This window comes from Sinohyriopsis cumingii, chromosome 10 (genome assembly GCF_028554795.1).
Source record: "Sinohyriopsis cumingii isolate HCF-2022 chromosome 10, ASM2855479v2, whole genome shotgun sequence".
Lineage (NCBI taxonomy): Eukaryota > Metazoa > Mollusca > Bivalvia > Unionida > Unionidae > Sinohyriopsis > Sinohyriopsis cumingii.
In genome coordinates, this window is record NC_142970.1 from 77,624,530 (window position 1) to 77,644,448 (window position 19,919).

Here is a 19,919-nt window from a genome sequence, read left to right on the forward strand (position 1 = left end):
AGATGTTATTTTATGAAATTGAAATACTGCAAAGTTGCTATCTTATTGTGATCTTCAGGAATTTAATAGTTTGTTAAAATCCAAGGTTTTAAAGATACAACAAACAAGGATCAGTCTATATGAATGGTTCACAAATCAGGAACTGAGAAAACTGTGTGGTCTTCTCACAGTATATTTACACTGGAAATGAGATACAAAGGGATAGGAAACTGTCTGGTCTTATCACATTGTATTTACACTGGAACTGAGATACAAAGGGATGGGAAACAGTCTGGTCTTATCACATTGTATTTACACTGGAACTGATGAGATACACAGGGATGGGAAATTGAGGTTTTATCACATTGTATTTACACTGGAACTGAGATACAAAGGGATGGGAAACTGTGTGGTCTTATCACAGTGTATTTATACTGTAACTGAGATACATAGGGATGGAAAACTATTTGTCCAAATAAAAACAATATGTTCTGGTTACATTGAAAATAGATTAGGGTAGGTAGGATAGTACAATCATGTTGGTACAATCTTTTGTTTTATTGTTTGGTTGGGACAGATTTAAATGAAGCATAAACTAGAAAATAAGTGTCTCTTGCCTTTGCAATTTAACTTTGGTCATAGATGCATCCCTTTGTTGAATTTTGTTTCACTAAACTTTTCTTTCATATTTTTCCAAAGTTTTGTGTATTTTTTTTCTCACAAAGTATAAAGACTGGTAGGATCAGTCAGGTAACTGGAACCACATAATATACCCAAAGATGGGAAACTGGCCTTATCACAGCATCTTTACACTGAGACTAACATAGACAGGGATAGGAAACCAGTCTATCAGAGTATATTTACACCAGGACTAAAAGACACAGCTAGGAAAATAGCTGTTTCACTGGATATATGTTAGTTATGTTGATTTGTTATTGGTGTTTTGAATTAGTTGCTAAACTACCACCTACTTAAAATATAATGAGCTCCCCAATCAACGTTCAACATTACAGATACAATCAAGCACGTGAATGGCAAACGAAACCAAAAAATATCTTTGAAGATTATATAGTAAAAGTACAAAAATATCGCAGACATATAGTTGTCGTTGACATAATTGTGTTTTTGGCATCTGCTGTTGACATAATTGTGTATTCGGCATCTGCTGTTATCGCAGGAACCATCATATTGTTATCAACAATAACAATGACATCACCAGCAGTTGTAACAATTTGTGTTTCAGCTGCAACAACAATTGCTGGTATTCTTAATATCATCAGCAAAAAAATATGCATGTGCACAAACACAAAATTACATGATTATATAACAAAATTATATGCAGCGACATTAGCATACTCCAAATTATCTTTGTTAATATCATTAAGCCTTTGTGATGAAAAGATATCAGATACTGAGTTCATGAAGATGATTAATCATACTTATCCTAGCTTCTTCTGGTGGAAGGGTGATACATGGACTCCTAAATGAATGGGTGAAAAATATATTCCAACGATTATAATTTGGGATGAATTATATACAGTCTGCTAGAAACACTAAAAATATTTCTTGGTTGGTTGTCGAAAACAAATACTGTTGTAATAATGTGCGGCGATCACGGTCAACAACCACCTTTTGTTGGAATGTCTCCACACGAATGGTTAATGAATTTTGTTGATTATTATGAGGAAATAAATGATGATCATAGATCACTTGATCCAGAATTAAAAGAGTTTAAGAAATTAATCAAACTACAACCAAATAAAATTCAGTGTGAAATAATTTAAGAAAATCCTATTAATAATTTTTGGAATAAATGGATACCAGATGATTTGATAGTTGCAAGTAGAAAGATAGTTCATGATATACTTCAACAATAATTATTTATGTGACATAATTTTTTCTCTTCAAATCTACCTGTACCATTATGTTATGGACCAGCCGATACGTGACGACAGAATATTGAAGTTGAAAGTGCGTTAACGCCTGACGGAGTCAGGGACAAAACTCTGTGGACTCTAGGATATGCTATAACGATTCATTCATCTCAGGGATTAACTAACTCTGATACTAATATCTGGATTATTGATGGTATCGAATCGTCAAATTTAGTTTATCTCGTATATCTCGAGTCAGAAGAATATCTCAGCTGCGGAGGATTATTATAGACTTTATAAAAACTGCTGGCAACACCAAAGGTTTTTGATAATGATGTAGTAAGAAAAATATTATTTGTTTATAAACAATGTGAAGAAGAAAATAAACATGATTTTAATCTTAATGTTGAATTTATCATGACACTGAAACAACAGCAAGCTGTAACACAGTAATGTTGTGGCAGTATTCAAATAATAATCCAAGACAATTTACCGTAGATATAATTAATAGTAATTTTGGTCATACATGTGAAAATGTGATGCTGACCTGTCTTGAGTGTAATCGACGTTGAGGCGCTAGTTTACAAAAATGAATGCGGTGGTAATTGTGTGTCTTCAGGAATTACTTATACAAATTCACTGAGGTGCAGTTGAAGCTAGTCTGTAGATTACAGATGTACATGTGGATTTTATGCTGGAAATTGTATGTATCGTAATACTTCAAATTGGACGAATCGCTCTTTTATACGACCTTCAAGTTCAACAACTCACAGTCACATTACCTAATACTGGTTGTTTTGAAAAATCATGTTGTATTGGCGTATGTTTTTTTTGTGCAATTGCATTAATGGGTTTCATGTAAATCGCATGAGTAATTTCATTATCTACTGCAAGTATCACACTTTCCAATCTTGCAACCCATTCGCGAGATCTCATATTTTTATGAATTATTTCCGTAACATATTGATATCCAAACAATCTCTTAGTAAGTGTTTGATTAAATCATTCAACAGTTGCCTAATCACGATCAATTGCAGTATGTCCTCATCTAATTTTGACATTACGTTGTTTTCATCAGAGATTATACTGTACGAAGACATTCCTTGCCAGGATCAACTTGCAATAAATGTGGCCATCGCAAGGGTCCTCGTTGATAAATTTGTTCAAACACAGATGCAACTTCAGTTGCTGCTTTAGTTGATAGTGGTCCTGCTCCTTTATACCTACTAGCAAGGTCAACGCGTATTTGTATGTACGTATACTAATTTTAATAGTATAGTGTGGTAGAATAAAATATCTTCCTGATGAGCTTCATTAGGAGTGCTGACATCAAAATGTGCATGTTAAATGTTTTTAGATGGTGGTAGATGAATTCGTCACATTGCCTGTCGTGCTAACCGATTTTCAGCAACAGAACCTGTAACGTTTGCTGCATCAGCGAGTTTACTAATCGCTGCTCTGTCCCTCCAATATCCCCTTGGGCTATAATAAATTGATTACATAATAATAATAATAATAATAATAATAATGGGTTGATTAATTACCGGCCCCAAATACTAGTTTATCTTTCATCGGATATCTTATCAACCAATTAACTAACGATTTTCTGGAAAAAATATTGTGGAATTTAAAAAGTGAATCAACTTCACATCTGTAATATGACATTTTTGTAATTCCTTATTTTTATACGCTGCATCACGAACGTGGCATGCTTGATCAATAGCATTTACTGGATATTCTCCAGGTCTTGGCTGATCTCGCTCGTCAAGTCGGATATCAAAGTCGATTTCCAGGACCACAATAATTATATCATGGAAGATGTTTTTCCCATGGATACTTAGCCCAAGGAGCTCCTGGTAATTTTCATAATAAAGCGGCAATATCACCACCTGTTTTCATATGAGACGAAATAAATTTATGTTTTCTTGTACCACATTTAACACATTTACTTGTAAGCGCACGCACGCTTTTTATTTTCTGTTATTATCGTTGTTAATCCACTGGTTGGGGTGGATGCTCTACATCGAACGCATTATAGATCTATATTATTTATTATATATGTATGACATGGATGTCATAGATTTCTGAGCGTCCCCCTGCGGGTCCGGGGTTGTAGAATTGGCCCGACGTGCCTCACTGCGTGTCGTAAAAGGCGACTAATTAGAGGCAACCTGTTTGCCGTGGTTGCGTCCCGTGTCGGGGGAGGAAAGGATCCTGGTAGTTGAGCAGAGGCTTTCCATGCAATACACTACTTTGGCCTCTACTTGTCTTAGACGGGTGGTCGGGATGGGCCTGGTCTCGACAAATCAGCTGGTCACGCCGAACCCTAGGAAGTCTTTATTTACTCACTCACCCTCTTTATCTTTCTCCTTGTATCTCTCTTGATACCACCGTTGCCCCTGTAGTCTATTCCTTTATCTTTCCCTTTCCCAAGTCTTAGAAGACTTCCTAGAAGACGGTGGCTTAACGGGTCAATCAGGAAGCAATTTTACCGACCCTAGAAGGTGGTCACTTCACGGGTCAATTAAAGGTAATTGTATCAACTGAGTATAGCATCTGTGTATCCCTGGCACTTGAAAAGTGTCCCCTTGTTGGGCTCCATGGTGGGCGGGGAGCACGGGTGCTGAATTTTAATTAAACCAACATGAATATTTCCCAAAAAATCAAAATAAACGATCAAAAACTCTATCTGACTCTGACGTCGAACCATGTAGTGTGGAGTCATTTCCACGCTTCATGGTCATACAGTCTAAAGATGCCACAAAACCGCTTGCCTCACTATCTCCATTTGTGATCGAAAAGACTATCACAGGGTCGATTGGCACACCAAAAAGTGTTAAAAAGTTGAAATCGGATTGTCTTCTTATTGAGTGTGAGCGACGAGGTCAAACAGACAATATAAAGAAAATGAAAACTTCCTTTGATATTCCAGTGACCATAGTAGCTCACACCACACTCAATACGTCCAAAGGTGTGATTCGCTGTCGTGACTTGGCTGGAGTCACCGACACAGTTATCAATGAAGGAATGAAAAATGAAGGTGTCACTGCAGTCCATCGAATACGTATTAAATGTAACAATAATCTGCAGAACACCAACATTTTACTCACATTCAACAAACCAACTGTACCCAAAGTGGTAAAAGTTGGCTTTTTGTAAGTGAAGGTCGAGATCTACATCCCACCCACCCCCTTCGGTGCCATAAGTGTCAGAAATTCGGCCATCACGAAGACCGTTGCTCAAAGAACCAAATATGTAGCCGATGCGGAGACCATTCTCATCAGGAATCTGATTGTAGAGCAACTCCGCATTGTGTCAACTGTGGAAAGGAGCACTACGCCAATTTCAAGGACTGCGATACATGGGAGCAGGAGAAGGAAATACAGAGGGTAAAATATACAGCTAACATACCCTATCCAGAAGTCAGAAAACTTGTTCAGGCCAAAACAGCCCATACTGGCCCATCCTTCTCCACTGTAGTGAAAAACAATCCGAAAACAACAAAAGGACGCTCAAACACAAACAGAAACACCCGATCAAACACAAAGCTTAAACACCATCCCCCATTACCAAGCACAGAAAAACACGGCATCTAATCAAACTACTTTCATTAATACCCAGCCACCGAAATCACCAAATAATGAAAACAAATCTCATGGAAACAGGCACAAAAAAGGGGGTCACACGACCCCGTCAAACTCTATAACAGGTTTGGACACATTGAGAACGTGGATGCAGAAGACACTGCTCCATGTGTTCAAGGTAGCTCCAGACCTACAAATAAACAATTCACCCCCGTACTTCCTCCAGAGAAATAATCACACAAATTGCCTCCGCGAAGGGTCTAACCTAGCTCCACAACCTTCAATTTAAAAGGATACTGAAGAACACCATCATACAATGGAACCGTCTAGGACTTAAAGCAAATTACAATGATATTCTCATACTTTTAAACGAACATTATCCTGCGTTACTATGCCTTCAGGAAACATTCTTGAAAGATACGGACATCACATTTAAAAATTACTCCCTCTTTAGTACCTACTCTAAACATGGTGACAGGGTCTCAGGAGGAGTTTCTGTTATTGTGAACAACTGCGCCCCTCATAGTATTATCCCTTTAAACACAAATCTGCAAGCCATTTCTGTAAGCGTCACTCTACATCGAGTAATTACATTTTGTTTTATTTATTTACCACCAAACACTAACCTAGTACCAAACGAATTAGACAATCTTGTTCAACAAGTTACCGTGCCATTTGTTTTACTCTGGGATTTTAATGCCCATAACATTTTCTGGGGATCAAATCATTTAAGTTACAGAGGTTAAAGGTAGAAGACTTAATTTCTAGACACGATCTGTGTCTATATAGCACCAAGACACCGACATATTTACACACAGGAACGGGTACATACACGTGCATCGATTTGACAATATGTTCTTCTTCGCACCTTTTGGACTATGAATGGAAGGTCGCTGATGACCTTCACAACAGTGATCACTTTCCAATCTCCCTTGAAAATAATAACTTTACGATTAATGACGCAATTCCACAATGGAATATTAAGAAGGCCGACTGGGCTTCGTTTGAAACACTCTGTCAAACTAGGCTCAATGAGGATAAAGTTTTCAACATTAATGACCCTATTCAGCATTTTACTTCTATTTTAATAGAGATTGCAGAAGAATCCATTCCCAAGTCCTTGCCGAACTGTAAAAGAACCCCAAAACCTTGGGTCACTAAGGAATGTAAGGAAGTCATTAGACAACGCCGTTAAGTATTGAAAAAATTAATAATCATCCGACGCCAAAAAACTTAAATATATATCGTATTGTCCGGGCTAAAGCTTGCCGCAGAATCAAAGAAAGTAAACGAGCATCATGGAAGAAATATGTTTCTTGTTTAAACTCTCGTTTCTCTATCAAGAAGGTTTGGGACACTATACGTAAAATAAACGGAAAGAGAAAACAAAATTCTCTCTAACATCTGAAACTAAACAATAATAATTTTAGTTCAAAACGTGACATTGTAAATGCTCTTGCTGACAGTTTCTCCAAAAACTCATCATCATCTAATTATTCAGAAGCCTTCCGAAGACTAAAAACTCAAACAGAAAAGTCACGTTTAAAATTCACATCCAACAACTCGGAAAGTTATAACCAACTGTTCTCACTATTGGAGCTTAGGAGTATTGGTAATGTACCAACATTTTGGAAAGAAGCAACTGTAATTCCAATTCCCAAACCAGGTAAAGATAGCGAAGATCCTAACAGCTACCGACGTATTGCACTCACAAGCTGTGTGTGCAAAACAATGGAACGAATAATCAATTCTCGGCTTGTATGGTACCTGGAAACTAACAATTTAATATGTCTTTTCGATATGGCCTTGGCACCAGTTATCATCTGGTTAGACTGGAAACATTTATTCGCGATGCATTTATCAAGAAGGAACATTTAGCAGCGGTTTTCTTTGATTTAGAAAAGGCCTATGACACGACATGGAAGTACGGGATACTAAATGACTTGCACGATCTAGGTCTAAAAGACCGTCTGCCCTCTTTCATATCAAATTTCTCTCAGACAGAGAATTTAAAGTACGAGTGGGCTCTACCCTCACAGATCTGCACGAGTAAGAGATGGATGTGCCCCAGGGCAGTGTTTTATCTGGAGCTTTTCAACATAAAAAATTAATAGCATCACCAAATGTTTGGCTCCTGGTGTGGATTGCTCGTTATACGTTGATGATTTTCTAATATGTTATCGACCAAAGCACATGCATACAATTGAAAGACAACTACAGCAAAATATAAACAAGATTCGAAATTGGGCCAGTACAAACGGTTTCAAATTCTCGAAATCTAAAACAGTATGTATGCATTTCTGTCAGTTACGATGACACCACGATGAACCAAACCTCACTCTGGATTGAACACCTATTCCGGTTTTTGAGGAAAGAAAGTTTTTAGGTATTATCTTTGACAGAAAACTGTTGTTGTTGTTGTTGTTGTTGTAGGGTTTAACGTCATTTTTCAGCACACGATAGGCTATACGTGGCGGCCAGTATTAATGGTGGAGGAAGAACCCGGGAAAACCCCGGAAAGAACCACCGACCCACGAGAAGCTACAAGAACAAAAATTGATTTTTCTAAAGTTCAGAAAACGTCCATCTCAGAAACACCACCATGGCTACTTAAATAACGAAAATTAATTTTTACGCTACACGATGGAAAACAATCCGAGACAAGCCTTTCTGTCTTCCACAACTGTTACCATGAACTCCTCACCGAATTTAAAAACTACACAAGAATTTACACCGATGGATCAAAGGATGAGGGAAAGGCTGCTGCAGCCTTTTTTGTGGAAGTCACACAACGCAAGTTCGCTTACCAAATGGAACATCATTTTTTTCCCAGCCGAAATCAGAGCAATAGACCTTGCTCTGCAACATATAGAAGTAGTGAAGGGGGATATTATAGGGTCTATGGGATTTATCATTAAAAACACCCTTGGGAACATATAGGGTCTATGTAAATTTAACATGGAGAAAAATCGTGGGACAATATAGGGTCTATGGGAATTAACATGGCCAAAAACCCTGGGACAATATAGGGTCTATGGGAATTAACATGGCCAAAAACCCTGGGACAATATAGGGTCTATGTAAATTTAACATGGCCAAAAAAAACCTTGGGACTGTATAGGGTCTATGTAAAATTGAAACAGGGAGGGTCTCTATTTTTTTTAAAAAAAATAAAAAATAAAATAAAAAAGGGGTAGGCAATGGAAAGGCTATCTCTTTTCGAGAAATATGGGGGCCCTGAAAAGGGCCTTTGGGTTTTCTTCTTCTTCTTCTAATTTCTTCTTTTTCTCCACCAAGTTCTTATTTTATCTCCTACACTCTTCTTCCCTTTCTTTTTTTTTTCTTCTCCTCCTCCTCTTCTTTCTTCTTCTCTTCCTCCTCTTCTTTCTTCCTCTTTTCATTTTCTTCTTTTTCAATTTTTTCGTTCCATTTTGTGACGGTCGTCGATAAATACCTATGTATCTATAATCAGCTGAAATTCCTATGAAATCCCACTATCTATTTATAGCTCCAACTTGTGGGTTTTTCCTTTGGAAAATCCCACTATCTTTTTATAGCCTCAGCTTGAGTGACGTTCCTGTTTATGAATTCTAGTATATATGTATAGCTACAAAATGTGGAAATCCCCAAGTCGATATTTATAGTCTCGAAATTTCCAGCGTCAGTGACGTCACTGTACTGAACACTAGGGATAAAATATCAACAGTGTTGCAAGTGGCTGACCTGAATACGCGCTGCTGTAGTTAGGTAGGTAGAGTGTATCTGATAGGGATAAAGTGAGTTTTATACGGACAAACAGAGACCAATAGACACACACAACGTACGCGCGCAGACACACACACACACACACACACACACAAACACACAAACACACACACACACACACACACAACGTACGCGCGCCGACATACTCACACACACACACACATACTCTCACACACACACACACACACACACACAACGTACGCGCGCCGACATACTCACACACACACACATACTCACACACAAACACACACACACACACACACACACAACGTACGCGCGCCGACATACTCACACACACACACATACTCTCACACACACACACACACACACACAGAAACACACAACGTACGCGCGCAGACAGACTCACACACACACATAAACACACACACTATAAAATAGTTAAAATTAGTAACTACTTACAATATCAACTTCTGTGACGATCGTGGATAAATACCTATGTATCTATAATCAGCTGAAATTCCTATGAAATCCCACTATCTATTTATAGCTCTAACTTGTGGGTTTTTCCTTTGGAAAATCCCACTATCTTTTTATAGCCTCAGCTTGAGTGACGTTCCTGTTTATGAATTCTAGTATATATGTATAGCTACAAAATGTGGAAATCCCCAAGTCGATATTTATAGTCTCGAAATTTCCAGCGTCAGTGACGTCACTGTACTGAACACTAGGGATAAATATCAACAGTGTTGCAAGTGGCTGACCTGAATGCACGCTACTGCAGGTAGGTAGGTAGAGTGTATCTGATAGGGATAAAGTGAGTTTTATACGGACAAACAGAGACCAATACACACACCCACACAACGTACGCGCGCAGACACACACACATACACACATACACACACACACACACATACAGAGGGAAGAGGAAAAAACAAACCCCAAATATACTATCAACACAGAAGGGAGATGATACAAACCCCAAATAAACTATCCACACAAACGTACGCGAACGCATACAAACCCCAAATATACTATCAACACAGAGTGAAGAAGTAAAAGTTTTTTGAAAGCACCTAAGCCCTCACCTGCAATGACCAACTCTGCCAAACACCTACACCCCACCCCACCCCACCCCCACTCCCAACACTACAAAACCCATTTAACCCGTTATTTTATGGCATCAGTGTGTGATTTAGGAAACATCAAGACACAAAATAATGGAGGAATAGACTGACTATTGTTTACCGACTTGCATGCCTAAAGAGCGTGCGTGAAGGAAAACATCCTTCCATTTCAATTCTAACTAAAACATGATCCAGAGGGATAGAGATAAGTGAAAGGGCACAATTTCATAAAGTGTGAGTAGAAAACAAAACACGCCATCCTTATTATACAATGTCAAGACCAAGAGACACTTACGTGTTCTTTCTGGTCTATTCTCTTTTAGAAGGTAGTATGAAATTTCACATCAGGGCCAACGCATCGGCTCACATTGCCAATTTTTCCATTTCCATGTCTTTACTGGCACAAGTTCTTCATCACCTTCAATTTCTTCTTCTTCTGAATCCCTCTTCTCTGTTTCGTCTTGTTTTTGTTTATTCTCTTTTCTCGTAGGGCACTCTGAATTACAGTGTCCTTTCTCCTGACAACGATATTAGGTATCTTGACTTTTGTCTCTCTTTCTTAGACGAAGCAGGTATTCTGGAGACAAATACCCATTTACCTTTGCAGATATAGCAAACTTCATTAGCACTTACACACTTTCGTATGACTCTCATCAAATCAACGACCAAAAGAGTAAGTTTTGTTGCCACTTTCGCATGTGAATTATGCTTTCGTATGACTTTTAGCAAATATTTGACCAGCAGGTCGATCTGTGCTGACTCTTCCATCTTTGATCGTTTGAGAGCGGAATGAATACTCTGACGCTAAGACACTCTCCTTATATACAGAGACCTGCTGCGTATGAAACCTAGTCAAATGTAATTTTGCAATAAGATGAAACGATTTCATTGAGGAAGTAAAAGGCAATGATGTACCGTATCGCCTCACACAAAACCTGAAGTGTTAGTTCAAATCCGTGTCAGCGATTTCGAAGACGACATAACTGGGCTTTAATCAATGCTCTCCATTTCTGCCACAAAACCACGAGTCCTGATTCACGCCAAAAGAAATTTCGTTCGGTCCATAAAAAATAGTATCACATCTGAGAAACGCAAAAACGAACTTCCAGAAAACTGAGAACGACGGCTTACACCTACAACGTAAATGTATGAGTTCAAGTAGTGCGTAAAACTTAGTCAAATTAAATTTTTATAGTCAAGACGAAACGATCTCTTTTCGAAGAAGAAAGCAGACACCAAACGACAATGGCGATCCGTGTCACACAACACTTTTCAAAATGTGTATGATCAGAGGTTTATTTAGCGATCTGCACGGTTAAATTAAATGTTGATGTATTTTGCAATAAGACGGACACAATTTCCATGGGATCGCCCATGGTACGATTGTTCGTGCATTAGTTTAATTTTTAAAAATATTTTTTTTATATAAATCGCCTATAGGATAGACCCAGTAAAGCATGGCCATTCTCGTCACTGCCTGAATAGCTACTCAAGTCAATTCGAAGCGAACGCGGTAAGAAAATAAGTATAGCCAATGAAATGGCTTACAACGGGTGATGCATTGTTTTGTTCTAGGACTGTGTGGCATAATAATCCCTATGTTCTTGCGTTGTTACCATTACAGTGCAGACACTGAAATGTGAACTTACAAGCCCTCTTTGTGTGTGTGTGTGTGTGTTGTACCATTTCCTCTTACCACATCAAAATACTGAGCGTCACAGTATTGGTTCGCGTTTTCAAGCTGACCATTTTTTTATATCTCACTTAAACATTTCGACATAAACACTCACACTCACATCGGTAGAATCAGAACAGACGTGTTACAGTATTGAGGGGCATGTTATCTTTTTTTTTCAAACCAATAAATTTGGGGTTTGTATGAAGTAAAGAACCGAAAGTACAGTGAAACTCAAGGATGATGACCCAATCGGTCTGTCTATTGATGCATGTATTTACTTAAGAAGAAATATGACCTCTAAAACACAAAGAGATACGGCAAGCATGATTAGATTAAACACAACGATGTTTTTCCTTCACGTCTGTGTAATTTAGAGTTTCAATCGTCTTTGAACACAAACTTGGTCTCCTTTTGTAGGGCTTGAAATAATAAAAAAAGCTGAAAAATCTTAAGCACTTTGCTATAGATAATTTCATCAACAGACTAAACAACATAAATACCGTTACAACAATAGAAAGCCTTAAATCTTCTATCAAAAAGAAATGCATGAAAAAAATTAAAGATTAACGATAACTAACCAATGAAACCGAATTTAACAAAGGCAATGACATGTGAAGAAATGCCTCTCACTTTGGAAAGGTAGGCGAATGTACTCTGTCATGCACCATCAACTTGAAAAAAATTATAAACAGAGAGAAACCTGAATTCAAAATTCAGTTGTTTTTTTTTTCTTCAAAATTATTTCGTTTCTTTTTTCTTTTTTTTGGAACAAATTTAAGCACTAATATAGAGTGGAAAAGGGAAAATGCACATACAAGCTTTGATATTTCTGAAAAAATGAGGGGATATTCCTAACGTTCATAACCACCTATATATGCTTGGACTTGTCTGTGACTTATCCACAAAACAAGATGTACATATTTCTGGTCAAGCTGCAAGTGTGTGCGTGTTTTTGAAAATGGTAAAAACTTGGATATACAATTTTCTCGTGACACTTATAAAGTGAAGAGTCTGTGCAAGTGTCAAAAGCCAAAGTCATATAAGTTTTGTATTTTGTACGGCTTGTAAAGATTTCCACTTTAGGAAATGTGAAGTATCACAAGTTATTATCACAAACAGAAGTGGAACATAGGGGCTTGCAAGAAAGAAAATAACCCGGACAGTTGGTGTCATCAAGAGTGCTAGAGACGGTACCCGAACTTGCTTGCTTGCTTACTTGAATTAAAGTGATTTTCGCTCTAATGGAGCATGTATCACTGGTTTAATAACGCACCGCGTGATTTTTAATTACTCCTGGGGAAGGAAAGAGAGCCTCATCCCCCAGGCTTTTATGTACTCACAGACTATTTTTAAATTTAGCCACTCAGGTGTAGGACTAACTAGTCCTTAACAACCTGACTGAAAGGCTTTACACATGAGTGGGAATTGTCTCACCACACACTCATTTTTCTGTCCGAGCATGGTAAAGGAGGAAAAAGGTGCTCAGCAAGACAGCCATGGATGTTAAGTACTCACCAAAACGCTAGCCCGTACTTATTTCAAATCAAGTCCTGTTTTTTGCTAATCGACAATAATAAGTACCAATAATGTGTTAACCACCTGTGCAATTAGTTCAAATCTAACGAGTCTGTTAAATTTCCTAACATATCTGTCTAATATTAGTTCTTAGTGTACATAAAAATAGCCATACTGATCTTATTTAAATTATTATGTCTAAGCGACATATACCAGTTTGGTCACTGTTAGGTTTAAAAAGTTAAAAAAGTTTGTTGCAGTGTTCCAATGGGTCAAGTTTGTTTCGAGAATAGTTTAGTCAAGGAGGGATACCAAGCCAAATATGGTTCCCTATTTAATAAAAAGCAATCTTTTGGAGCCCTAAAAAAAGTCTGTTTTTTCTGTTACAAGGTAACACGTCTCTCTTTTGCTTTCACGTTCTTTCCCGCACTCCTAGTCACATGATTCTTGATATCAGGAAATGCGTAGCCATGATGGGCGGTAATGTAAGCAGCGGCTTCTACCAGTTGACTGAGGGGGTATCCAGTGTAGGTTTGTCTGTAGAATTGGGGAAGAACTCTGACCCCTAATCCCATTGAGAAGGTCTTGGTTTAAAGGTGTCTAGAGATCTGTAGGCAACGTATTGTATGGCTCTAATAAACTGCCCTGCTATGTTGACGTCATACAATGCTTGATCTAGCCCCATTTCGGTGTACATTTCAACGAGGGTCAGCGTCCCCCCTCCTCCTCCTCAACCGCCTCAATTTCTTTTTCTGGTTCTGATACTAATTCTTCAGATAGTTTCAAATCCGCCGCTATGGTGTCTGTCGCTGTTATTGTTGTTGTGGTTGTTATTTCAGCTGAGATTGCCTGTAGTATCGGAGTGAGAAAAGAACGTAGTGCCTCCGATAATTACATTTGAGTTTGCCATACCGTTTGTCTAAGATAATTGGACCTTTGTTTTGCCACCACTCTTTCCGGGACGGGTTGTTTGTTAGGTATAGTCGGCTGTTGACTAGATGTTATTTGTGTTCTCGAGGTGGGTGGAGTGCTAACTGGCAGAAACCGTAAAGTGGGCAAACGACGTCAAAGAAGTCAAAGTACGTTGGAAAGGATATCCGACCAGTTATCATTCTTGGATCGACGCTTCGCACGTCATCGACTATAAAAAGAAGTGACCATCATTCCCTTTCACACAGATTCAGCTACTGCGATCACTCCTTCACCCAATTCTTCTCTGCAAGATTTACAAAAACAACCCTTGTGGGTGTAGTGTGGAGAACGTGTGCCTAAAACGCAAATCGTCTTTTTCTGCCAAATCTTCGTGGTGTATTGTGTCATCGGGGCAGCCATCGCCAATCTGAGTTTGCAACAAGGAGACAAACAATTGTGGACCATTGTATTGAGCAGTTACATCGATTACCTGCTTCCCAATCCCTCCCTGAAATTCTCCTCGAACGGGAACCACGGGAACCTTGTGTCCAGTGTCAGTGCCAGCCACCACTCCAACAACAACTCCATTTTGGGCGGAGACACTCCTCTGACTTCCAGTATCGCCTCGGAGAGCCACAAAACTCTGGAATTATGAGCAATAACAGCCAATTTTACTTAACCTTACCCAGTGACAGTTCCATGGAGGTGTTTCCCAACAACACGTTGTGCTGTTACACGGTCAAATTACCTCAGACCATCCAGTTAGATCACGAAGCCCATTGGGAAGTGGCTTTAGTGGAAATCATTCACCCAACACAAATCAAAAACATCACCGAAAAGCAAATCACTTTCGAGGTGGAAATCCTGAATGCCCAATTGGAGGAAGAAATCAACAAAATCGGGTTTTTAGGGGACACAAGAGCAGCCAGCAATCCAGCCTTCATTATCTACACCTTGAAAATTCCTTCAGGTTATTATTTTAGTGCTGAACATTTGGTGGACACTATTGCGGACAGGTTCAACTTAGCCTTTGGCAAAGCACTGAACAGAGCCAAAAAAAGTGTGAAGATTGAGTACCATAAAGTGGCTCATCGTCTCGTGATCAAATTTCAAGATACGGACACATTGTCCCTCAGGTTCAATGGTAGTTTGTTTGAAATTTTGGGTGGACATGCAGAAATGGTCGCAAACAATATGAGCCCCAAGATCAAAAGTAACATGGATTTTTACAGAGCTTTTGGAAACCCGGTAGAACTGAACCAAGGACTTAATTTGATCTTTGTGTATTCCGATGTGGTGGAGTACAACGTGGTGGGACACACCTCTGTGCCGTTACTGCGTGTCATTCCTTTCAAAGTGGATAGTACCACAAACAATGACCAGGAAGGTGCAAACACCTATCACGTACACCGTGAATTTGTACATCCTCACTATTTACCCGTCAGTAAGTCGTATTTAGACACTGTCAACATTGCTATAAAAGGAGATCTGGGACAAAATATTCCCTTCTCCAAAGGGAAAGTTACAGTGAAACTCCATTTTCGAAAACGGTTCTCTAACGAATTGTAAGTCAAGACAGCGACGAGTGACATTTTCACCCTATAAAATCATCGGAATACACAAAGATCAAATTAAGTCCTTGGTTCAGTTCTACCGGGTTTCCAAAAGCTCTGTAAAAATCCATGTTACTTTTGATCTTGGGGCTCATATTGTTTGCGACCATTTCTGCATGTCCACCCAAAATTTCAAACAAACTACCATTGAACCTGAGGGACAATGTGTCCGTATCTTGAAATTTGATCACGAGACGATGAGCCACTTTATGGTACTCAATCTTCACACTTTTTTTGGCTCTGTTCAGTGCTTTGCCAAAGGCTAAGTTGAACCTGTCCGCAATAGTGTCCACCAAATGTTCAGCACTAAAATAATAACCTGAAGGAATTTTCAAGGTGTAGATAATGAAGGCTGGATTGCTGGCTGCTCTTGTGTCCCCTAAAAACCCGATTTTGTTGATTTCTTCCTCCAATTGGGCATTCAGGATTTCCACCTCGAAAGTGATTTGCTTTTCGGTGATGTTTTTGATTTGTGTTGGGTGAATGATTTCCACTAAAGCCACTTCCCAATGGGCTTCGTGATCTAACTGGATGGTCTGAGGTAATTTGACCGTGTAACAGCACAACGTGTTGTTGGGAAACACCTCCATGGAACTGTCACTGGGTAAGGTTAAGTAAAATTGGCTGTTATTGCTCATAATTCCAGAGTTTTGTGGCTCTCCGAGGCGATACTGGAAGTCAGAGGAGTGTCTCCGCCCAAAATGGAGTTGTTGTTGGAGTGGTGGCTGGCACTGACACTGGACACAAGGTTCCCGTGGTTCCCGTTCGAGGAGAATTTCAGGGAGGGATTGGGAAGCAGGTAATCGATGTAACTGCTCAATACAATGGTCCACAATTGTTTGTCTCCTTGTTGCAAACTCAGATTGGCGATGGCTGCCCCGATGACACAATACACCACGAAGATTTGGCAGAAAAAGACGACTTGCGTTTTAGGCACACGTTCTCCACACTACACCCACAAGGGTTGTTTTTGTAAATCTTGCAGAGAAGAATTGGGTGAAGGAGTGATCGCAGTAGCTGAATCTGTGTGAAAGGGAATGATGGTCACTTCTTTTTATAGTCGATGACGTGCGAAGCGTCGATCCAAGAATGATAACTGGTCGGATATCCTTTCCAACGTACTTTGACTTCTTTGACGTCGTTTGCCCACTTTACGGTTTCTGCCAGTTAGCACTCCACCCACCTCGAGAACACAAATAACATCTAGTCAACAGCCGACTATACCTAACAAACAACCCGTCCCGGAAAGAGTGGTGGCAAAACAAAGGTCCAATTATCTTAGACAAACGGTATGGCAAACTCAAATGTAATTATCGGAGGCACTACGTTCTTTTCTCACTCCGATACTACAGGCAATCTCAGCTGAAATAACAACCACAACAACAATAACAGCGACAGACACCATAGCGGCGGATTTGAAACTATCTGAAGAATTAGTATCAGAACCAGAAAAAGAAATTGAGGCGGTTGAGGAGGAGGAGGGGGGACGCTGACCCTCGTTGAAAAGTACACCGAAATGGGGCTAGATCAAGCATTGTATGACGTCAACATAGCAGGGCAGTTTATTAGAGCCATACAATACGTTGCCTACAGATCTCTAGACACCTTTAAACCAAGACCTTCTCAATGGGATTAGGGGTCAGAGTTCTTCCCCAATTCTACAGACAAACCTACACTGGATACCCCCTCAGTCAACTGGTAGAAGCCGCTGCTTACATTACCGCCCATCATGGCTACGCATTTCCTGATATCAAGAATCATGTGACTAGGAGTGCGGGAAAGAACGTGAAAGCAAAAGAGAGACGTGTTACCTTGTAACAGAAAAAACAGACTTTTTTTAGGGCTCCAAAAGATTGCTTTTTATTAAATAGGGAACCATATTTGGCTTGGTATCCCTCCTTGATTAAACTATTCTCGAAACAAACTTGACCCATTGGAACACTGCAACAAACTTTTTTAACTTTTTAAACCTAACAGTGACCAAACTGGTATATGTCGCTTAGACATAATAATTTAAATAAGATCAGTATGGCTATTTTTATGTACACTAAGAACTAATATTAGACAGATATGTTAGGAAATTTAACAGACTCGTTAGATTTGAACTAATTGCACAGGTGGTTAACACATTATTGGTACTTATTATTGTCGATTAGCAAAAAACAGGACTTGATTTGAAATAAGTACGGGCTAGCGTTTTGGTGAGTACTTAACATCCATGGCTGTCTTGCTGAGCACCTTTTTCCTCCTTTACCATGCTCGGACAGAAAAATGAGTGTGTGGTGAGACAATTCCCACTCATGTGTAAAGCCTTTCAGTCAGGTTGTTAAGGACTAGTTAGTCCTACACCTGAGTGGCTAAATTTAAAAATAGTCTGTGAGTACATAAAAGCCTGGGGGATGAGGCTCTCTTTCCTTCCCCAGGAGTAATTAAAAATCACGCGGTGCGTTATTAAACCAGTGATACATGCTCCATTAGAGCGAAAATCACTTTAATTCAAGTAAGCAAGCAAGCAAGTTCGGGTACCGTCTCTAGCACTCTTGATGACACCAACTGTCCGGGTTATTTTCTTTCTTGCAAGCCCCTATGTTCCACTTCTGTTTGTGATAATAACTTGTGATACTTCACATTTCCTAAAGTGGAAATCTTTACAAGCCGTACAAAATACAAAACTTATATGACTTTGGCTTTTGACACTTGCACAGACTCTTCACTTTATAAGTGTCACGAGAAAATTGTATATCCAAGTTTTTACCATTTTCAAAAACACGCACACACTTGCAGCTTGACCAGAAATATGTACATCTTGTTTTGTGGATAAGTCACAGACAAGTCCAAGCATATATAGGTGGTTATGAACGTTAGGAATATCCCCTCATTTTTTCAGAAATATCAAAGCTTGTATGTGCATTTTCCCTTTTCCACTCTATATTAGTGCTTAAATTTGTTCCAAAAAAAAGAAAAAAGAAACGAAATAATTTTGAAGAAAAAAAAAACAACTGAATTTTGAATTCAGGTTTCTCTCTGTTTATAATTTTTTTCAAGTTGATGGTGCATGACAGAGTACATTCGCCTACCTTTCCAAAGTGAGAGGCATTTCTTCACATGTCATTGCCTTTGTTAAATTCGGTTTCATTGGTTAGTTATCGTTAATCTTTAATTTTTTTCATGCATTTCTTTTTGATAGAAGATTTAAGGCTTTCTATTGTTGTAACGGTATTTATGTTGTTTAGTCTGTTGATGAAATTATCTATAGCAAAGTGCTTAAGATTTTTCAGCTTTTTTTATTATTTCAAGCCCTACAAAAGGAGACCAAGTTTGTGTTCAAAGACGATTGAAACTCTAAATTACACAGACGTGAAGGAAAAACATCGTTGTGTTTAATCTAATCATGCTTGCCGTATCTCTTTGTGTTTTAGAGGTCATATTTCTTCTTAAGTAAATACATGCATCAATAGACAGACCGATTGGGTCATCATCCTTGAGTTTCACTGTACTTTCGGTTCTTTACTTCATACAAACCCCAAATTTATTGGTTTGAAAAAAAAAGATAACATGCCCCTCAATACTGTAACACGTCTGTTCTGATTCTACCGATGTGAGTGTGAGTGTTTATGTCGAAATGTTTAAGTGAGATATAAAAAAATGGTCAGCTTGAAAACGCGAACCAATACTGTGACGCTCAGTATTTTGATGTGGTAAGAGGAAATGGTACAACACACACACACACACACAAAGAGGGCTTGTAAGTTCACATTTCAGTGTCTGCACTGTAATGGTAACAACGCAAGAACATAGGGATTATTATGCCACACAGTCCTAGAACAAAACAATGCATCACCCGTTGTAAGCCATTTCATTGGCTATACTTATTTTCTTACCGCGTTCGCTTCGAATTGACTTGAGTAGCTATT

The 19,919-nt window shown here is 38.9% G+C and overlaps 1 long non-coding RNA gene across 2 annotated transcripts in view; it reads left to right on the forward strand.

Moving 5' to 3' along the window:
* The window catches only part of LOC149790423 (uncharacterized), a 460,980-nt gene that overhangs the window by 260,232 nt on the left and 180,829 nt on the right, over positions 1-19,919 (forward strand). The window lies entirely within an intron of this gene.